Source organism: Ambystoma mexicanum, chromosome 1p (genome assembly GCF_040938575.1).
Source record: "Ambystoma mexicanum isolate Mex_15411 chromosome 1p, UKY_AmexF1_1, whole genome shotgun sequence".
In the NCBI taxonomy this organism is placed as follows: Eukaryota; Metazoa; Chordata; class Amphibia; order Caudata; family Ambystomatidae; genus Ambystoma; species Ambystoma mexicanum.
This window is the reverse complement of record NC_090921.1, coordinates 1,026,766,287-1,026,786,441: the sequence shown is the minus strand read 5'-3', so window position 1 is coordinate 1,026,786,441 and position 20,155 is coordinate 1,026,766,287. Positions and strand designations below refer to the sequence as shown.

The 20,155-nt window shown below is 41.4% G+C and overlaps 3 non-coding genes across 3 annotated transcripts; all 3 read left to right on the top strand.

Annotated features, from left to right (window-relative positions):
• Positions 1 to 481: 481 nt before the first annotated feature.
• TRNAY-GUA (transfer RNA tyrosine (anticodon GUA)) lies at positions 482 to 567 on the top strand. Its single transcript is given in 2 exon segments — positions 482 to 518; positions 532 to 567. It is a non-coding gene; the product is annotated as a tRNA-Tyr (tRNA).
• Positions 568 to 3,057: 2,490 nt separating this feature from the next.
• Positions 3,058 to 3,143, top strand: TRNAY-GUA (transfer RNA tyrosine (anticodon GUA)). Its single transcript is given in 2 exon segments — positions 3,058 to 3,094; positions 3,108 to 3,143. It is a non-coding gene; the product is annotated as a tRNA-Tyr (tRNA).
• Positions 3,144 to 9,497: 6,354 nt separating this feature from the next.
• TRNAY-GUA (transfer RNA tyrosine (anticodon GUA)) lies at positions 9,498 to 9,583 on the top strand. Its single transcript is given in 2 exon segments — positions 9,498 to 9,534; positions 9,548 to 9,583. It is a non-coding gene; the product is annotated as a tRNA-Tyr (tRNA).
• The last annotated feature ends 10,572 nt before the right edge of the window (positions 9,584 to 20,155 follow it).

The following is a 20,155-nucleotide window of genomic DNA, read 5'->3' as shown; positions in this document are numbered from 1 at the left end:
ATATTATATTTCATCACTGAAAATAGATGCCTTTTGCTTTGAGGCTGTGGCCACGTTATTTTTCTGTCCAACACAAATCTTCATTGGTTTCCTGTCAGGTATTTTGGATCCCCATCTCTTGCTATGAACTGGCAAAACAGCAGAATCCCCTTGACAATCTTGATTTCTCAAGGGAAATGAGAGAACACTATACACCATCCAAGATATTAAAATATTGTCAAGGCCCAACGCAGCTGAATACTCTGAGGAGATGGCCTGTGAGGTGCCGCCTTTCAACTTTTCCCCCTTAGTATGGTGGTCAGTAACATGCGGGAGACTGCGGAGGGGGTCATTTTTTTAATTGGGAACTGATGTGCTTTTACTCACTTCGGGAACCTCACAAGCCAAATTTGTAGTATTTTGCACGAATTGCAAGAGATGTTTACAAGTCGACGGTTGAAGTGGAAGCTCGTATTGAGTTTGCTAGAGTTGATTTGCCAAGCCTTCGATAGCTCAGTTGGTAGAGCGGAGGACTGTAGTGGTAAAACAGGCATCCTTAGGTCGCTGGTTCAAATCCGGCTCGAAGGACTCTTGCCAAATGCACATTTTATTGAATACTTGGAAAGTAAAATACTTGGAAAGTAAAATAACAGACAATTTATAATTATATTATATTTCATCACTGAAAATAGATGCCTTTTGCTTTGAGGCTGTGGCCACGTTATTTTTCTGTCCAACACGAATCTTCATTGGGTCCTGTCAGGTGTTTTGGATCCCCATCTCTTGCTATGAACTGGCAAAACAGCAGAATCCCCTTGACAATCTTGATTTCTCAAGGGAAATGAGAGAACACTATACACCATCCAAGATATTAAAATATTGTCAAGGCCCAACACGGCTGAATACTCTGAGGAGATGGCCTGTGAGGCGCCGCCTTTCAACTTTTCCCCCTTAGTATGGTGGTCATTAACATGCGGGAGACTGCGGAGGGGGTCATTTTTTTAATTGGGAACTGATGTGCTTTTACTCAATTCGGGAACCTCACAAGCCAAATTTGTAGTATTTTGCACGAATTGCAAGAGATGTTTACAAGTCGACGTTGAAGTGGAAGCTCGTATTGAGTTTGCTAGAGAATGATTTGCCAAGCCTTCGATAGCTCAGTTGGTAGAGCGGAGGACTGTAGAGGTAAAACAGGCATCCTTAGGTCGCTGGTTCAAATCGGGCTCGAAGGACTTTTGCCAAATGCAAATTTTATTGAATACTTGGAAAGTAAAATACTTGGAAGTAAAATAACAGACAATTTATAATTATATTATATTTCATCACTGAAAATAGATGCCTTTTGCTTTGAGGCTGTGGCCACGTTATTTTTCTGTCCAACACGAATCTTCATTGGTTTCCTGTGTTTTGGATCCCCATCTCTTGCTATGAACTGGCAAAACAGCAGAATCCCCTTGACAATCTTGATTTCTCAAGGGAAATGAGAGAACACTATACACCATCCAAGATATTAAAATATTGTCAAGGCCCAACACGGCTGAATACTCTGAGGAGATGTCCTGTGAGGCGCCGCCTTTCAACTTTTCCCCCTTAGTATGGTGGTCATTAACATGCGGGAGACTGCGGAGGGGGTAATTTTTTTAATTGGGAACTGATGTGCTTTTACTCAATTCGGGAACCTCACAAGCCAAATTTGTAGTATTTTGCATAAATTGCAAGAGATGTTTACAAGTCGACGGTTGAAGTGGAAGCTCGTATTGAGTTTGCTAGAGAATGATTTGCCAAGCCTTTGATAGCTCAGTTGGTAGAGCGGAGGACTGTAGTGGTAAAACAGGCATCCTTAGGTCGCTGGTTCAAATCTGGCTCGAAGGACTTTTGCCAAATGCACATTTTATTGAATACTTGGAAAGTAAAATACTTGGAAAATAAAATAACAGACAATTTATAATTATATTATATTTCATCACTGAAAATAGATGCCTTTTGCTTTGAGGCTGTGGCCACGTTATGTTTCTGTCCAACACCAATCTTCATTGGTTTCCTGTGAGGTGTTTCGGATCCCATCTCTTGCTATGAACTGGCAAAACAGCAGAATCCCCTTGACAATCTTGATTTCTCAAGGGAAATGCGAGAACAGTATACACCATCCAAGATATTAAAATATTGTCAAGGCCCAACACGGCTGAATACTCTGAGGAGATGGCCTGTGAGGCGCCGCCTTTCAACTTTTCCCCCTTAGTATGGTGGTCAGTAACATGCGGGAGACTGCGGAGGGGGTCATTTTTTTAATTGGGAATTGATGTGCTTTTACTCAATTCGGGAACCTCACAAGCCAAATTTGTAGTATTTTGCACGAATTGCAAGAGATGTTTGCATGTCGACGGTTGAAGTGGAAGCTCGAATTGAGCTTGCTAGAGAACGGTCCGCCAAGCCTTCAATAGCTCAGTTGGTAGAGGGGAGGACTGTAGTGGTAAAACAGGCATCCTTAGGTCGCTGGTTCAAATCCGGCTCGAAGGACTTTTGCCAAATGCAAATTTTATTCAATACTTGGAAAGTAAAATACTTGGAAAATAACATAACAGACAATTTATAATTATATTATATTTCATCACTGAAAATAGATGCCTTTTGCTTTGAGGCTGTGGCCACATTATTTTTCTGTCCAACACCAATCTTCTTTGGTTTCCTGTGAGGTGTTTCTTTGATCCCCATCTCTTGCTATGAACTGGCAAAACAGCATAATCCCCTTGACAATCTTGATTTCTCAAGGAAAATGAGAGAACACTATACACCATCCAAGATATTAAAATATTGTCAAGGCCCAACGCGGCTGAATACTCTGAGGAGATGGCCTGTGAGGTGCCGCCTTTCAACTTTTCCCCCTTAGTATGGTGGTCAGTAACATGCGGGAGACTGCGGCGGGGGTCATTTTTTTAATTGGGAACTGATGTGCTTTTACTCAATTCGGGAACCTCACAAGCCAAATTTGAAGTATTTTGCACGAATTGCAAGAGATGTTTACAAGTCGACGGTTGAAGTGGAAGCTCGTATTGAGTTTGCTAGAGTTGATTTGCCAAGCCTTCGATAGCTCAGTTGGTAGAGCGGAGGACTGTAGTGGTAAAACAGGCATCCTTAGGTCGCTGGTTCAAATCCAGCTCGAAGGACTCTTGCCAAATTCACATTTTATTGAATACTTGGAAAGTAAAATACTTGGAAAGTAAAATAACAGACAATTTATAATTATATTATATTTCATCACTGAAAATAGATGCCTTTTGCTTTGAGGCTGTGGCCACGTTATTTTTCTGTCCAACACGAATCTTCATTGGTTTCCTGTCAGGTGTTTTGGATCCCCATCTCTTGCTATGAACTGGCAAAACAGCAGAATCCCCTTGACAATCTTGATTTCTCAAGGGAAATGAGAGAACACTATAAAATATTGTCAAGGCCCAACGCGACTGAATACTCTGAGGAGATGGCCTGTGAGGTGCCGCCTTTCAACTTTTCCCCCTTAGTATGGTGGTCAGTAACATGCGGGAGACTGCGGAGGGGGTCATTTTTTTAATTGGGAACTGATGTGCTTTTACTCAATTCGGGAACCTCACAAGCCAAATTTGTAGTATTTTGCACGAATTGCAAGAGATGTTTACAAGTCGACGGTTGAAGTGGAAGCTCGTATTGAGTTTGCTAGAGTTGATTTGCCAAGCCTTTGATAGCTCAGTTGGTAGAGCGGAGGACTGTAGTGGTAAAACAGGCATCCTTAGGTTGCTGGTTCAAATACGGCTCAAAGGACTTTTGCCAAATGCACATTTTATTGAATACTTGGAAAGTAAAATACTTGGAAAGTAAAAGAACAGACAATTTATATTTATATTATATTTCATCACTGAAAATAGATGCCTTTTGCTTTGAGGCTGTGGCCACGTTATTTTTCTGTCCAACACGAATCTTCATTGGTTTCCTGTCAGGTGTTTTGGATCCCCATCTCTTGCTATGAACTGGCAAAACAGCAGAATCCCCTTGACAATCTTGATTTCTCAAGGGAAATGAGAGAACACTATACACCATCCAAGATATTAAAATATTGTCAAGGCCCAACACGGCTGAATACTCTGAGGAGATGGCCTGTGAGGCGCCGCCTTTCAACTTTTCCCCCTTAGTATGGTGGTCATTAACATGCGGGAGACTGCGGAGGGGGTAATTTTTTTAATTGGGAACTGATGTGCTTTTACTCAATTCGGGAACCTCACAAGCCAAATTTGTAGTATTTTGCACAAATTGCAAGAGATGTTTACAAGTCGACGGTTGAAGTGGAAGCTCGTATTGAGTTTGCTAGAGAATGATTTGCCAAGCCTTCGAAAGCTCAGTTGGTAGAGCGGAGGACTGTAGTGGTAAAACAGGCATCCTTAGGTCGCTGGTTCAAATCCGGCTCGAAGGACTTTTGCCAAATGCAAATTTTATTGAATACTTGGAAAGTAAAATACTTGGAAAATAAAATAACAGACAATTTATAATTATATTATATTTCATCACTGAAAATAGATGCCTTTTGCTTTGAGGCTGTGGCCACGTTATGTTTCTGTCCAACACCAATCTTCATTGGTTTCCTGTGAGGTGTTTCGGATCCCCATCTCTTGCTATGAACTGGCAAAACTGCAGAATCCCCTTGACAATCTTGATTTCTCAAGGGAAATGAGAGAACAGTATACACCATCCAAGATATTAAAATATTGTCAAGGCCCAACACGGATGAATACTCTGAGGAGATGGCCTGTGAGGCGCCGCCTTTCAACTTTTCCCCCTTAGTATGGTGGTCAGTAACATGCGGGAGACTGCGGAGGGGGTCATTTTTTTAATTGGGAACTGATGTGCTTTTACTCAATTCGGGAACCTCACAAGCCAAATTTGTAGTATTTTGCACGAATTGCAAGAGATGTTTGCATGTCGACGGTTGAAGTGGAAGCTCGAATTGAGCTTGCTAGAGAACGGTTTGCCAAGCCTTCGATAGCTCAGTTGGTAGAGGGGAGGACTGTAGTGGTAAAAGAGGCATCCTTAGGTCGCTGGTTCAAATCCGGCTCGAAGGACTTTTGTCAAATGCAAATTTTATTGAATACTTGGAAAGTAAAATACTTGGAAAATAACCTAACAGACAATTTATAATTATATTATATTTCATCACTGAAAATAGATGCCTTTTGCTTTGAGGCTGTGGCCACATTATTTTTCTGTCCAACACCAATCTTCTTTGGTTTCCTGTGAGGTGTTTCTTTGATCCCCATCTCTTGCTATGAACTGGCAAAACAGCATAATCCCCTTGACAATCTTGATTTCTCAAGGAAAATGAGAGAACACTATACACCATCCAAGATATTAAAATATTGTCAAGGCCCAACGCGGCTCTATACTCTGAGGAGATGGCCTGTGAGGTGCCGCCTTTCAACTTTTCCCCCTTAGTATGGTGGTCAGTAACATGCGGGAGACTGCGGCGGGGGTCATTTTTTTAATTGGGAACTGATGTGCTTTTACTCACTTCGGGAACCTCACAAGCCAAATTTGTAGTATTTTGCACGAATTGCAAGAGATGTTTACAAGTCGACGGTTGAAGTGGAAGCTCGTATTGAGTTTGCTAGAGAATGATTTGCCAAGCCTTCGATAGCTCAGTTGGTAGAGCGGAGGACTGTAGTGGTAAAACAGGCATCCTTAGGTCGCTGGTTCAAATCGGGCTCAAAGGACTTTTGCCAAATGCAAATTTTATTGAATACTTGGAAAGTAAAATACTTGGAAGTAAAATAACAGACAATTTATAATTATATTATATTTCATCACTGAAAATAGATGCCTTTTGCTTTGAGGCTGTGGCCACGTTATTTTTCTGTCCAACACGAATCTTCATTGGTTTCCTGTGACGTGTTTTGGATCCCCATCTCTTGCTATGAACTGGCAAAACAGCAGAATCCCCTTGACAATCTCGATTTCTCAAGGGAAATGAGAGAACACTATACACCATCCAAGATATTAAAATATTGTCAAGGCCCAACACGGCTGAATACTCTGAGGAGATGGCCTGTGAGGCGCCGCCTTTCAACTTTTCCCCCTTAGTATGATGGTCATTAACATGCGGGAGACTGCGGAGGGGGTAATTTTTTTAATTGGGAACTGATGTGCTTTTACTCAATTCGGGAACCTCACAAGCCAAATTTGTAGTATTTTGCATAAATTGCAAGAGATGTTTACAAGTCGACGGTTGAAGTGGAAGCTCGTATTGAGTTTGCTAGAGAATGATTTGCCAAGCCTTTGATAGCTCAGTTGGTAGAGCGGAGGACTGTAGTGGTAAAACAGGCATCCTTAGGTCGCTGGTTCAAATCTGGCTCGAAGGACTTTTGCCAAATGCACATTTTATTGAATACTTGGAAAGTAAAATACTTGGAAAATAAAATAACAGACAATTTATAATTATATTATATTTCATCACTGAAAATAGATGCCTTTTGCTTTGAGGCTGTGGCCATGTTATGTTTCTGTCCAACACCAATCTTCATTGGTTTCCTGTGAGGTGTTTCGGATCCCCATCTCTTGCTATGAACTGGCAAAACAGCAGAATCCCCTTGACAATCTTGATTTCTCAAGGGAAATGAGAGAACACTATACACCATCCAAGATATTAAAATATTGTCAAGGCCCAACACGGCTGAATACTCTGAGGAGATGGCCTGTGAGGCGCCGCCTTTCAACTTTTCCCCCTTAGTATGGTGGTCAGTAACATGCGGGAGACTGCGGAGGGGGTCATTTTTTTAATTGGGAACTGATGTGCTTTTACTCAATTCGGGAACCTCACAAGCCAAATTTGTAGTATTTTGCACGAAGTGCAAGAGATGTTTGAATGTCGACGGTTGAAGTGGAAGCTCGTATTGAGCTTGCTAGAGACTGATTTGCCAAGCCTTCGATAGCTCAGTTGGTACAGCGGAGGACTGTAGTGGTAAAACAGGCATCCTTAGGTCGCTGGTTCAAATCCGGCTCGAAGGACTTTTGCCAAATGCACATTTTATTGAATACTTGGAAAGTAAAATACTTGGAAAGTAAAATAACAGACAATTTATAATTATATTATATTTCATCACTGAAAATAGATGCCTTTTGCTTTGAGGCTGTGGCCACGTTATTTTTCTGTCCGACACCAATCTTCGTTGTTTTCCTGTGAGGTATTTTGGATCCCCATCTCTTGCTATGAACTGACAAAACAGCAGAATCCCCTTGACAATCTTGATTTCTCAAGGGAAATGGGAGAACACTATACACCATCCAAGATATTAAAATATTGTCAAGGCCGAACACTGATGAATACTCTGAGGAGATGGCCTGTGAGGCGCCGCCTTTCAACTTTTCCTCCTTTGTATGGTGGTCAGTAACATGCGGGAGACTGCGGAGGGGGTCATTTTTTAAATTGTGAACTGATGTGCTTTTACTCAATTCGGGAACCTCACAAGCCAAATTTGTAGTATTTTGCACGAATTGCAAGAGATGTTTACAAGTCGATGGTTGAAGTGAAAGCTCGTATTGAGTTTGCTAGAGAACGATTTGCCAAGCCTTCGATAGCTCAGTTGGTAGAGCGGAGGACTGTAGTGGTAAAACAGGCATCCTTAGGTCGCTGGTTCAAATCCGGCTCAAAGGACTTTTGCCAAATGCACATTTTATTGAATACTTGGAAAGTAAAATACTTGGAAAGTAAAATAACAGACAATTTATAATTATATTATATTTCATCACTGAAAATAGATGCCTTTTGCTTTGAGGCTGTGACCACGTTATTTTTCTGTCCAACACAAATCTTCATTGGTTTCCTGTGAGGTGTTTTGGATCCCCATCTCTTGCTATGAACTGGCAAAACAGCAGAATCCCCTTGACAATCTTGATTTCTCAAGAGAAATGAGAGAACACTATACACCATCCAAGATATTAAAATATTGTCAAGGCCCAACGCGGCTGAATACTCTGAGGAGATGGCCTGTGAGGTGCCGCCTTTCAACTTTTCCCCCTTAGTATGGTGGTCAGTAACATGCGGGCGACTGCGGAGGGGGTCATTTTTTTTTTGGGAACTGATGTGCTTTTACTCAATTCGGGAACCTCACAAGCCAAATTTGTAGTATTTTGCACGAATTGCAAGAGATGTTTACAAGTCGACGGTTGAAGTGGAAGCTCGTATTGAGTTTGCTAGAGTTGATTTGCCAAGCCTTCGATAGCTCAGTTGGTAGAAAGGAGTACTGTAGTGGTAAAACAGGCATCCTTAGGTCACTGGTTCAAATCCGGCTCGAAGGACTCTTGCTAAATGCACATTTTATTGAATACTTGGAAAGTAAAATACTTGGAAAGTAAAATAACAGACAATTTATAATTATATTATATTTCATCACTGAAAATAGATGCCTTTTGCTTTGAGGCTGTGGCCACGTTATTTTTCTGTCCAACACAAATCTTCATTGGTTTCCTGTCAGGTATTTTGGATCCCCATCTCTTGCTATGAACTGGCAAAACAGCAGAATCCCCTTGACAATCTTGATTTCTCAAGGGAAATGAGAGAACACTATACACCATCCAAGATATTAAAATATTGTCAAGGCCCAACGCAGCTGAATACTCTGAGGAGATGGCCTGTGAGGTGCCGCCTTTCAACTTTTCCCCCTTAGTATGGTGGTCAGTAACATGCGGGAGACTGCGGAGGGGGTCATTTTTTTAATTGGGAACTGATGTGCTTTTACTCACTTCGGGAACCTCACAAGCCAAATTTGTAGTATTTTGCACGAATTGCAAGAGATGTTTACAAGTCGACGGTTGAAGTGGAAGCTCGTATTGAGTTTGCTAGAGTTGATTTGTTTGCCTTCGATAGCTCAGTTGGTAGAGGGGAGGACTGTAGTGGTAAAAGAGGCATCCTTAGGTCGCTGGTTCAAATCCGGCTCGAAGGACTTTTGTCAAATGCAAATTTTATTGAATACTTGGAAAGTAAAATACTTGGAAAATAACATAACAGACAATTTATAATTATATTATATTTCATCACTGAAAATAGATGCCTTTTGCTTTGAGGCTGTGGCCACATTATTTTTCTGTCCAACACCAATCTTCTTTGGTTTCCTGTGAGGTGTTTCTTTGATCCCCATCTCTTGCTATGAACTGGCAAAACAGCATAATCCCCTTGACAATCTTGATTTCTCAAGGAAAATGAGAGAACACTATACACCATCCAAGATATTAAAATATTGTCAAGGCCCAACGCGGCTGAATACTCTGAGGAGATGGCCTGTGAGGTGCCGCCTTTCAACTTTTCCCCCTTAGTATGGTGGTCAGTAACATGCGGGAGACTGCGGCGGGGGTCATTTTTTTAATTGGGAACTGATGTGCTTTTACTCACTTCGGGAACCTCACAAGCCAAATTTGTAGTATTTTGCACGAATTGCAAGAGATGTTTACAAGTCGACGGTTGAAGTGGAAGCTCGTATTGAGTTTGCTAGAGTTGATTTGCCAAGCCTTCGATAGCTCAGTTGGTAGAGCGGCGGACTGTAGTGGTAAAACAGGCATCCTTAGGTCGCTGGTTCAAATCCGGCTCGAAGGACTCTTGCCAAATGCACATTTTATTGAATACTTGGAAAGTAAAATACTTGGAAAGTAAAATAACAGACAATTTATAATTATATTATATTTCATCACTGAAAATAGATGCCTTTTGCTTTGAGGCTGTGGCCACGTTATTTTTCTGTCCAAAACGAATCTTCATTGGGTCCTGTCAGGTGTTTTGGATCCCCATCTCTTGCTATGAACTGGCAAAACAGCAGAATCCCCTTGACAATCTTGATTTCTCAAGGGAAATGAGAGAACACTATACACCATCCAAGATATTAAAATATTGTCAAGGCCCAACACGGCTGAATACTCTGAGGAGATGGCCTGTGAGGCGCCGCCTTTCAACTTTTCCCCCTTAGTATGGTGGTCATTAACATGCGGGAGACTGCGGAGGGGGTCATTTTTTTAATTGGGAACTGATGTGCTTTTACTCAATTCGGGAACCTCACAAGCCAAATTTGTAGTATTTTGCACGAATTGCAAGAGATGTTTACAAGTCGACGTTGAAGTGGAAGCTCGTATTGAGTTTGCTAGAGAATGATTTGCCAAGCCTTCGATAGCTCAGTTGGTAGAGCGGAGGACTGTAGTGGTAAAACAGGCATCCTTAGGTCGCTGGTTCAAATCGGGCTCAAAGGACTTTTGCCAAATGCAAATTTTATTGAATACTTGGAAAGTAAAATACTTGGAAGTAAAATAACAGACAATTTATAATTATATTATATTTCATCACTGAAAATAGATGCCTTTTGCTTTGAGGCTGTGGCCACGTTATTTTTCTGTCCAACACGAATCTTCATTGGTTTCCTGTGACGTGTTTTGGATCCCCATCTCTTGCTATGAACTGGCAAAACAGCAGAATCCCCTTGACAATCTTGATTTCTCAAGGGAAATGAGAGAACACTATACACCATCCAAGATATTAAAATATTGTCAAGGCCCAACACGGCTGAATACTCTGAGGAGATGGCCTGTGAGGCGCCGCCTTTCAACTTTTCCCCCTTAGTATGGTGGTCATTAACATGCGGGAGACTGCGGAGGGGGTAATTTTTTTAATTGGGAACTGATGTGCTTTTACTCAATTCGGGAACCTCACAAGCCAAATTTGTAGTATTTTGCATAAATTGCAAGAGATGTTTACAAGTCGACGGTTGAAGTGGAAGCTCGTATTGAGTTTGCTAGAGAATGATTTGCCAAGCCTTTGATAGCTCAGTTGGTAGAGCGGAGGACTGTAGTGGTAAAACAGGCATCCTTAGGTCGCTGGTTCAAATCTGGCTCGAAGGACTTTTGCCAAATGCACATTTTATTGAATACTTGGAAAGTAAAATACTTGGAAAATAAAATAACAGACAATTTATAATTATATTATATTTCATCACTGAAAATAGATGCCTTTTGCTTTGAGGCTGTGGCCACGTTATGTTTCTGTCCAACACCAATCTTCATTGGTTTCCTGTGAGGTGTTTCGGATCCCCATCTCTTGCTATGAACTGGCAAAACAGCAGAATCCCCTTGACAATCTTGATTTCTCAAGGGAAATGAGAGAACACTATACACCATCCAAGATATTAAAATATTGTCAAGGCCCAACACGGCTGAATACTCTGAGGAGATGGCCTGTGAGGCGCCGCCTTTCAACTTTTCCCCCTTAGTATGGTGGTCAGTAACATGCGGGAGACTGCGGAGGGGGTCATTTTTTTAATTGGGAACTGATGTGCTTTTACTCAATTCGGGAACCTCACAAGCCAAATTTGTAGTATTTTGCACGAAGTGCAAGAGATGTTTGAATGTCGACGGTTGAAGTGGAAGCTCGTATTGAGCTTGCTAGAGACTGATTTGCCAAGCCTTCGATAGCTCAGTTGGTACAGCGGAGGACTGTAGTGGTAAAACAGGCATCCTTAGGTCGCTGGTTCAAATCCGGCTCGAAGGACTTTTGCCAAATGCACATTTTATTGAATACTTGGAAAGTAAAATACTTGGAAAGTAAAATAACAGACAATTTATAATTATATTATATTTCATCACTGAAAATAGATGCCTTTTGCTTTGAGGCTGTGGCCACGTTATTTTTCTGTCCGACACCAATCTTCGTTGTTTTCCTGTGAGGTATTTTGGATCCCCATCTCTTGCTATGAACTGACAAAACAGCAGAATCCCCTTGACAATCTTGATTTCTCAAGGGAAATGGGAGAACACTATACACCATCCAAGATATTAAAATATTGTCAAGGCCGAACACTGATGAATACTCTGAGGAGATGGCCTGTGAGGCGCCGCCTTTCAACTTTTCCTCCTTTGTATGGTGGTCAGTAACATGCGGGAGACTGCGGAGGGGGTCATTTTTTAAATTGTGAACTGATGTGCTTTTACTCAATTCGGGAACCTCACAAGCCAAATTTGTAGTATTTTGCACGAATTGCAAGAGATGTTTACAAGTCGATGGTTGAAGTGAAAGCTCGTATTGAGTTTGCTAGAGAACGATTTGCCAAGCCTTCGATAGCTCAGTTGGTAGAGCGGAGGACTGTAGTGGTAAAACAGGCATCCTTAGGTCGCTGGTTCAAATCCGGCTCAAAGGACTTTTGCCAAATGCACATTTTATTGAATACTTGGAAAGTAAAATACTTGGAAAGTAAAATAACAGACAATTTATAATTATATTATATTTCATCACTGAAAATAGATGCCTTTTGCTTTGAGGCTGTGACCACGTTATTTTTCTGTCCAACACAAATCTTCATTGGTTTCCTGTGAGGTGTTTTGGATCCCCATCTCTTGCTATGAACTGGCAAAACAGCAGAATCCCCTTGACAATCTTGATTTCTCAAGAGAAATGAGAGAACACTATACACCATCCAAGATAGTAAAATATTGTCAAGGCCCAACGCGGCTGAATACTCTGAGGAGATGGCCTGTGAGGTGCCGCCTTTCAACTTTTCCCCCTTAGTATGGTGGTCAGTAACATGCGGGCGACTGCGGAGGGGGTCATTTTTTTTTTGGGAACTGATGTGCTTTTACTCAATTCGGGAACCTCACAAGCCAAATTTGTAGTATTTTGCACGAATTGCAAGAGATGTTTACAAGTCGACGGTTGAAGTGGAAGCTCGTATTGAGTTTGCTAGAGTTGATTTGCCAAGCCTTCGATAGCTCAGTTGGTAGAGCGGAGGACTGTAGTGGTAAAACAGGCATCCTTAGGTCACTGGTTCAAATCCGGCTCGAAGGACTCTTGCTAAATGCACATTTTATTGAATACTTGGAAAGTAAAATACTTGGAAAGTAAAATAACAGACAATTTATAATTATATTATATTTCATCACTGAAAATAGATGCCTTTTGCTTTGAGGCTGTGGCCACGTTATTTTTCTGTCCAACACAAATCTTCATTGGTTTCCTGTCAGGTATTTTGGATCCCCATCTCTTGCTATGAACTGGCAAAACAGCAGAATCCCCTTGACAATCTTGATTTCTCAAGGGAAATGAGAGAACACTATACACCATCCAAGATATTAAAATATTGTCAAGGCCCAACACGGCTGAATACTCTGAGGAGATGGCCTGTGAGGCGCCGCCTTTCAACTTTTCCCCCTTAGTATGGTGGTCATTAACATGCGGGAGACTGCGGAGGGGGTCATTTTTTTAATTGGGAACTGATGTGCTTTTACTCAATTCGGGAACCTCACAAGCCAAATTTGTAGTATTTTGCACGAATTGCAAGAGATGTTTACAAGTCGACGTTGAAGTGGAAGCTCGTATTGAGTTTGCTAGAGAATGATTTGCCAAGCCTTCGATAGCTCAGTTGGTAGAGCGGAGGACTGTAGTGGTAAAACAGGCATCCTTAGGTCGCTGGTTCAAATCGGGCTCGAAGGACTTTTGCCAAATGCAAATTTTATTGAATACTTGGAAAGTAAAATACTTGGAAGTAAAATAACAGACAATTTATAATTATATTATATTTCATCACTGAAAATAGATGCCTTTTGCTTTGAGGCTGTGGCCACGTTATTTTTCTGTCCAACACGAATCTTCATTGGTTTCCTGTGACGTGTTTTGGATCCCCATCTCTTGCTATGAACTGGCAAAACAACAGAATCCCCTTGACAATCTTGATTTCTCAAGGGAAATGAGAGAACACTATACACCATCCAAGATATTAAAATATTGTCAAGGCCCAACACGGCTGAATACTCTGAGGAGATGGCCTGTGAGGCGCCGCCTTTCAACTTTTCCCCCTTAGTATGGTGGTCATTAACATGCGGGAGACTGCGGAGGGGGTAATTTTTTTAATTGGGAACTGATGTGCTTTTACTCAATTCGGGAACCTCACAAGCCAAATTTGTAGTATTTTGCATAAATTGCAAGAGATGTTTACAAGTCGACGGTTGAAGTGGAAGCTCGTATTGAGTTTGCTAGAGAATGATTTGCCAAGCCTTTGATAGCTCAGTTGGTAGAGCGGAGGACTGTAGTGGTAAAACAGGCATCCTTAGGTCGCTGGTTCAAATCTGGCTCGAAGGACTTTTGCCAAATGCACATTTTATTGAATACTTGGAAAGTAAAATACTTGGAAAATAAAATAACAGACAATTTATAATTATATTATATTTCATCACTGAAAATAGATGCCTTTTGCTTTGAGGCTGTGGCCACGTTATGTTTCTGTCCAACACCAATCTTCATTGGTTTCCTGTGAGGTGTTTCGGATCCCCATCTCTTGCTATGAACTGGCAAAACAGCAGAATCCCCTTGACAATCTTGATTTCTCAAGGGAAATGAGAGAACAGTATACACCATCCAAGATATTAAAATATTGTCAAGGCCCAACACGGCTGAATACTCTGAGGAGATGGCCTGTGAGGCGCCGCCTTTCAACTTTTCCCCCTTAGTATGGTGGTCAGTAACATGCGGGAGACTGCGGAGGGGGTCATTTTTTTAATTGGGAACTGATGTGCTTTTACTCAATTCGGGAACCTCACAAGCCAAATTTGTAGTATTTTGCACGAAGTGCAAGAGATGTTTGAATGTCGACGGTTGAAGTGGAAGCTCGTATTGAGCTTGCTAGAGACTGATTTGCCAAGCCTTCGATAGCTCAGTTGGTACAGCGGAGGACTGTAGTGGTAAAACAGGCATCCTTAGGTCGCTGGTTCAAATCCGGCTCGAAGGACTTTTGCCAAATGCACATTTTATTGAATACTTGGAAAGTAAAATACTTGGAAAGTAAAATAACAGACAATTTATAATTATATTATATTTCATCACTGAAAATAGATGCCTTTTGCTTTGAGGCTGTGGCCACGTTATTTTTCTGTCCGACACCAATCTTCGTTGTTTTCCTGTGAGGTATTTTGGATCCCCATCTCTTGCTATGAACTGACAAAACAGCAGAATCCCCTTGACAATCTTGATTTCTCAAGGGAAATGGGAGAACACTATACACCATCCAAGATATTAAAATATTGTCAAGGCCGAACACTGATGAATACTCTGAGGAGATGGCCTGTGAGGCGCCGCCTTTCAACTTTTCCTCCTTTGTATGGTGGTCAGTAACATGCGGGCGACTGCGGAGGGGGTCATTTTTTTTTTGGGAACTGATGTGCTTTTACTCAATTCGGGAACCTCACAAGCCAAATGTGTAGTATTTTGCACGAATTGCAAGAGATGTTTACAAGTCGACGGTTGAAGTGGAAGCTCGTATTGAGTTTGCTAGAGTTGATTTGCCAAGCCTTCGATAGCTCAGTTGGTAGAGCGGAGGACTGTAGTGGTAAAACAGGCATCCTTAGGTCGCTGGTTCAAATCCGGCTCAAAGGACTTTTGCCAAATGCACATTTTATTGAATACTTGGAAAGTAAAATACTTGGAAAGTAAAATAACAGACAATTTATAATTATATTATATTTCATCACTGAAAATAGATGCCTTTTGCTTTGAGGCTGTGACCACGTTATTTTTCTGTCCAACACAAATCTTCATTGGTTTCCTGTGAGGTGTTTTGGATCCCCATCTCTTGCTATGAACTGGCAAAACAGCAGAATCCCCTTGACAATCTTGATTTCTCAAGAGAAATGAGAGAACACTATACACCATCCAAGATATTAAAATATTGTCAAGGCCCAACGCGGCTGAATACTCTGAGGAGATGGCCTGTGAGGTGCCGCCTTTCAACTTTTCCCCCTTAGTATGGTGGTCAGTAACATGCGGGCGACTGCGGAGGGGGTCATTTTTTTTTTGGGAACTGATGTGCTTTTACTCAATTCGGGAACCTCACAAGCCAAATTTGTAGTATTTTGCACGAATTGCAAGAGATGTTTACAAGTCGACGGTTGAAGTGGAAGCTCGTATTGAGTTTGCTAGAGTTGATTTGCCAAGCCTTCGATAGCTCAGTTGGTAGAGCGGAGGACTGTAGTGGTAAAACAGGCATCCTTAGGTCACTGGTTCAAATCCGTCTCGAAGGACTCTTGCTAAATGCACATTTTATTGAATACTTGGAAAGTAAAATACTTGGAAAGTAAAATAACAGACAATTTATAATTATATTATATTTCATCACTGAAAATAGATGCCTTTTGCTTTGAGGCTGTGGCCACGTTATTTTTCTGTCCAACACAAATCTTCATTGGTTTCCTGTCAGGTATTTTGGATCCCCATCTCTTGCTATGAACTGGCAAAACAGCAGAATCCCCTTGACAATCTTGATTTCTCAAGGGAAATGAGAGAACACTATACACCATCCAAGATATTAAAATATTGTCAAGGCCCAACACGGCTGAATACTCTGAGGAGATGGCCTGTGAGGCGCCGCCTTTCAACTTTTCCCCCTTAGTATGGTGGTCATTAACATGCGGGAGACTGCGGAGGGGGTCATTTTTTTAATTGGGAACTGATGTGCTTTTACTCAATTCGGGAACCTCACAAGCCAAATTTGTAGTATTTTGCACGAATTGCAAGAGATGTTTACAAGTCGACGTTGAAGTGGAAGCTCGTATTGAGTTTGCTAGAGAATGATTTGCCAAGCCTTCGATAGCTCAGTTGGTAGAGCGGAGGACTGTAGTGGTAAAACAGGCATCCTTAGGTCGCTGGTTCAAATCGGGCTCGAAGGACTTTTGCCAAATGCAAATTTTATTGAATACTTGGAAAGTAAAATACTTGGAAGTAAAATAACAGACAATGTATAATTATATTATATTTCATCACTGAAAATAGATGCCTTTTGCTTTGAGGCTGTGGCCACGTTATTTTTCTGTCCAACACGAATCTTCATTGGTTTCCTGTGACGTGTTTTGGATCCCCATCTCTTGCTATGAACTGGCAAAACAGCAGAATCCCCTTGACAATCTTGATTTCTCAAGGGAAATGAGAGAACACTATACACCATCCAAGATATTAAAATATTGTCAAGGCCCAACACGGCTGAATACTCTGAGGAGATGGCCTGTGAGGCGCCGCCTTTCAACTTTTCCCCCTTAGTATGGTGGTCATTAACATGCGGGAGACTGCGGAGGGGGTAATTTTTTTAATTGGGAACTGATGTGCTTTTACTCAATTCGGGAACCTCACAAGCCAAATTTGTAGTATTTTGCATAAATTGCAAGAGATGTTTACAAGTCGACGGTTGAAGTGGAAGCTCGTATTGAGTTTGCTAGAGAATGATTTGCCAAGCCTTTGATAGCTCAGTTGGTAGAGCGGAGGACTGTAGTGGTAAAACAGGCATCCTTAGGTCGCTGGTTCAAATCTGGCTCGAAGGACTTTTGCCAAATGCACATTTTATTGAATACTTGGAAAGTAAAATACTTGGAAAATAAAATAACAGACAATTTATAATTATATTATATTTCATCACTGAAAATAGATGCCTTTTGCTTTGAGGCTGTGGCCACGTTATGTTTCTGTCCAACACCAATCTTCATTGGTTTCCTGTGAGGTGTTTCGGATCCCCATCTCTTGCTATGAACTGGCAAAACAGCAGAATCCCCTTGACAATCTTGATTTCTCAAGGGAAATGAGAGAACAGTATACACCATCCAAGATATTAAAATATTGTCAAGGCCCAACACGGCTGAATACTCTGAGGAGATGGCCTGTGAGGCGCCGCCTTTCAACTTTTCCCCCTTAGTATGGTGGTCAGTAACATGCGGGAGACTGCGGAGGGGGTCATTTTTTTAATTGGGAACTGATGTGCTTTTACTCAATTCGGGAACCTCACAAGCCAAATTTGTAGTATTTTGCACGAAGTGCAAGAGATGTTTGAATGTCGACGGTTGAAGTGGAAGCTCGTATTGAGCTTGCTAGAGACTGATTTGCCAAGCCTTCGATAGCTCAGTTGGTACAGCGGAGGACTGTAGTGGTAAAACAGGCATCCTTAGGTCGCTGGTTCAAATCCGGCTCGAAGGACTTTTGCCAAATGCACATTTTATTGAATACTTGGAAAGTAAAATACTTGGAAAGTAAAATAACAGACAATTTATAATTATATTATATTTCATCACTGAAAATAGATGCCTTTTGCTTTGAGGCTGTGGCCACGTTATTTTTCTGTCCGACACCAATCTTCGTTGTTTTCCTGTGAGGTATTTTGGATCCCCATCTCTTGCTATGAACTGACAAAACAGCAGAATCCCCTTGACAATCTTGATTTCTCAAGGGAAATGGGAGAACACTATACACCATCCAAGATATTAAAATATTGTCAAGGCCGAACACTGATGAATACTCTGAGGAGATGGCCTGTGAGGCGCCGCCTTTCAACTTTTCCTCCTTTGTATGGTGGTCAGTAACATGCGGGAGACTGCGGAGGGGGTCATTTTTTAAATTGTGAACTGATGTGCTTTTACTCAATTCGGGAACCTCACAAGCCAAATTTGTAGTATTTTGCACGAATTGCAAGAGATGTTTACAAGTCGATGGTTGAAGTGAAAGCTCGTATTGAGTTTGCTAGAGAAAGATTTGCCAAGCCTTCGATAGCTCAGTTGGTAGAGCGGAGGACTGTAGTGGTAAAACAGGCATCCTTAGGTCGCTGGTTCAAATCCGGCTCAAAGGACTTTTGCCAAATGCACATTTTATTGAATACTTGGAAAGTAAAATACTTGGAAAGTAAAATAACAGACAATTTATAATTATATTATATTTCATCACTGAAAATAGATGCCTTTTGCTTTGAGGCTGTGACCACGTTATTTTTCTGTCCAACACAAATCTTCATTGGTTTCCTGTGAGGTGTTTTGGATCCCCATCTCTTGCTATGAACTGGCAAAACAGCAGAATCCCCTTGACAATCTTGATTTCTCAAGAGAAATGAGAGAACACTATACACCATCCAAGATATTAAAATATTGTCAAGGCCCAACGCGGCTGAATACTCTGAGGAGATGGCCTGTGAGGTGCCGCCTTTCAACTTTTCCCCCTTAGTATGGTGGTCAGTAACATGCGGGCGACTGCGGAGGGGGTCATTTTTTTTTTGGGAACTGATGTGCTTTTACTCAATTCGGGAACCTCACAAGCCAAATTTGTAGTATTTTGCACGAATTGCAAGAGATGTTTACAAGTCGACGGTTGAAGTGGAAGCTCGTATTGAGTTTGCTAGAGTTGATTTGCCAAGCCTTCGATAGCTCAGTTGGTAGAGCGGAGGACTGTAGTGGTAAAACAGGCATCCTTAGGTCACTGGTTCAAATCCGGCTCGAAGGACTCTTGCTAAATGCACATTTTATTGAATACTTGGAAAGTAAAATACTTGGAAAGTAAAATAACAGACAATTTATAATTATATTATATTTCATCACTGAAAATAGATGCCTTTTGCTTTGAGGCTGTGGCCACGTTATTTTTCTGTCCAACACAAATCTTCATTGGTTTCCTGTCAGGTATTTTGGATCCCCATCTCTTGCTATGAACTGGCAAAACAGCAGAATCCCCTTGACAATCTTGATTTCTCAAGGGAAATGAGAGAACACTATACACCATCCAAGATATTAAAATATTGTCAAGGCCCAACGCAGCTGAATACTCTGAGGAGATGGCCTGTGAGGTGCCGCCTTTCAACTTTTCCCCCTTAGTATGGTGGTCATTAACATGCGGGAGACTGCGGAGGGGGTCATTTTTTTAATTGGGAACTGATGTGCTTTTACTCAATTCGGGAACCTCACAAGCCAAATTTGTAGTATTTTGCACGAATTGCAAGAGATGTTTACAAGTCGACGTTGAAGTGGAAGCTCGTATTGAGTTTGCTAGAGAATGATTTGCCAAGCCTTCGATAGCTCAGTTGGTAGAGCGGAGGACTGTAGTGGTAAAACAGGCATCCTTAGGTCGCTGGTTCAAATCGGGCTCGAAGGACTTTTGCCAAATGCAAATTTTATTGAATACTTGGAAAGTAAAATACTTGGAAGTAAAATAACAGACAATTTATAATTATATTATATTTCATCACTGAAAATAGATGCCTTTTGCTTTGAGGCTGTGGCCACGTTATTTTTCTGTCCAACACGAATCTTCATTGGTTTCCTGTGACGTGTTTTGGATCCCCATCTCTTGCTATGAACTGGCAAAACAGCAGAATCCCCTTGACAATCTTGATTTCTCAAGGGA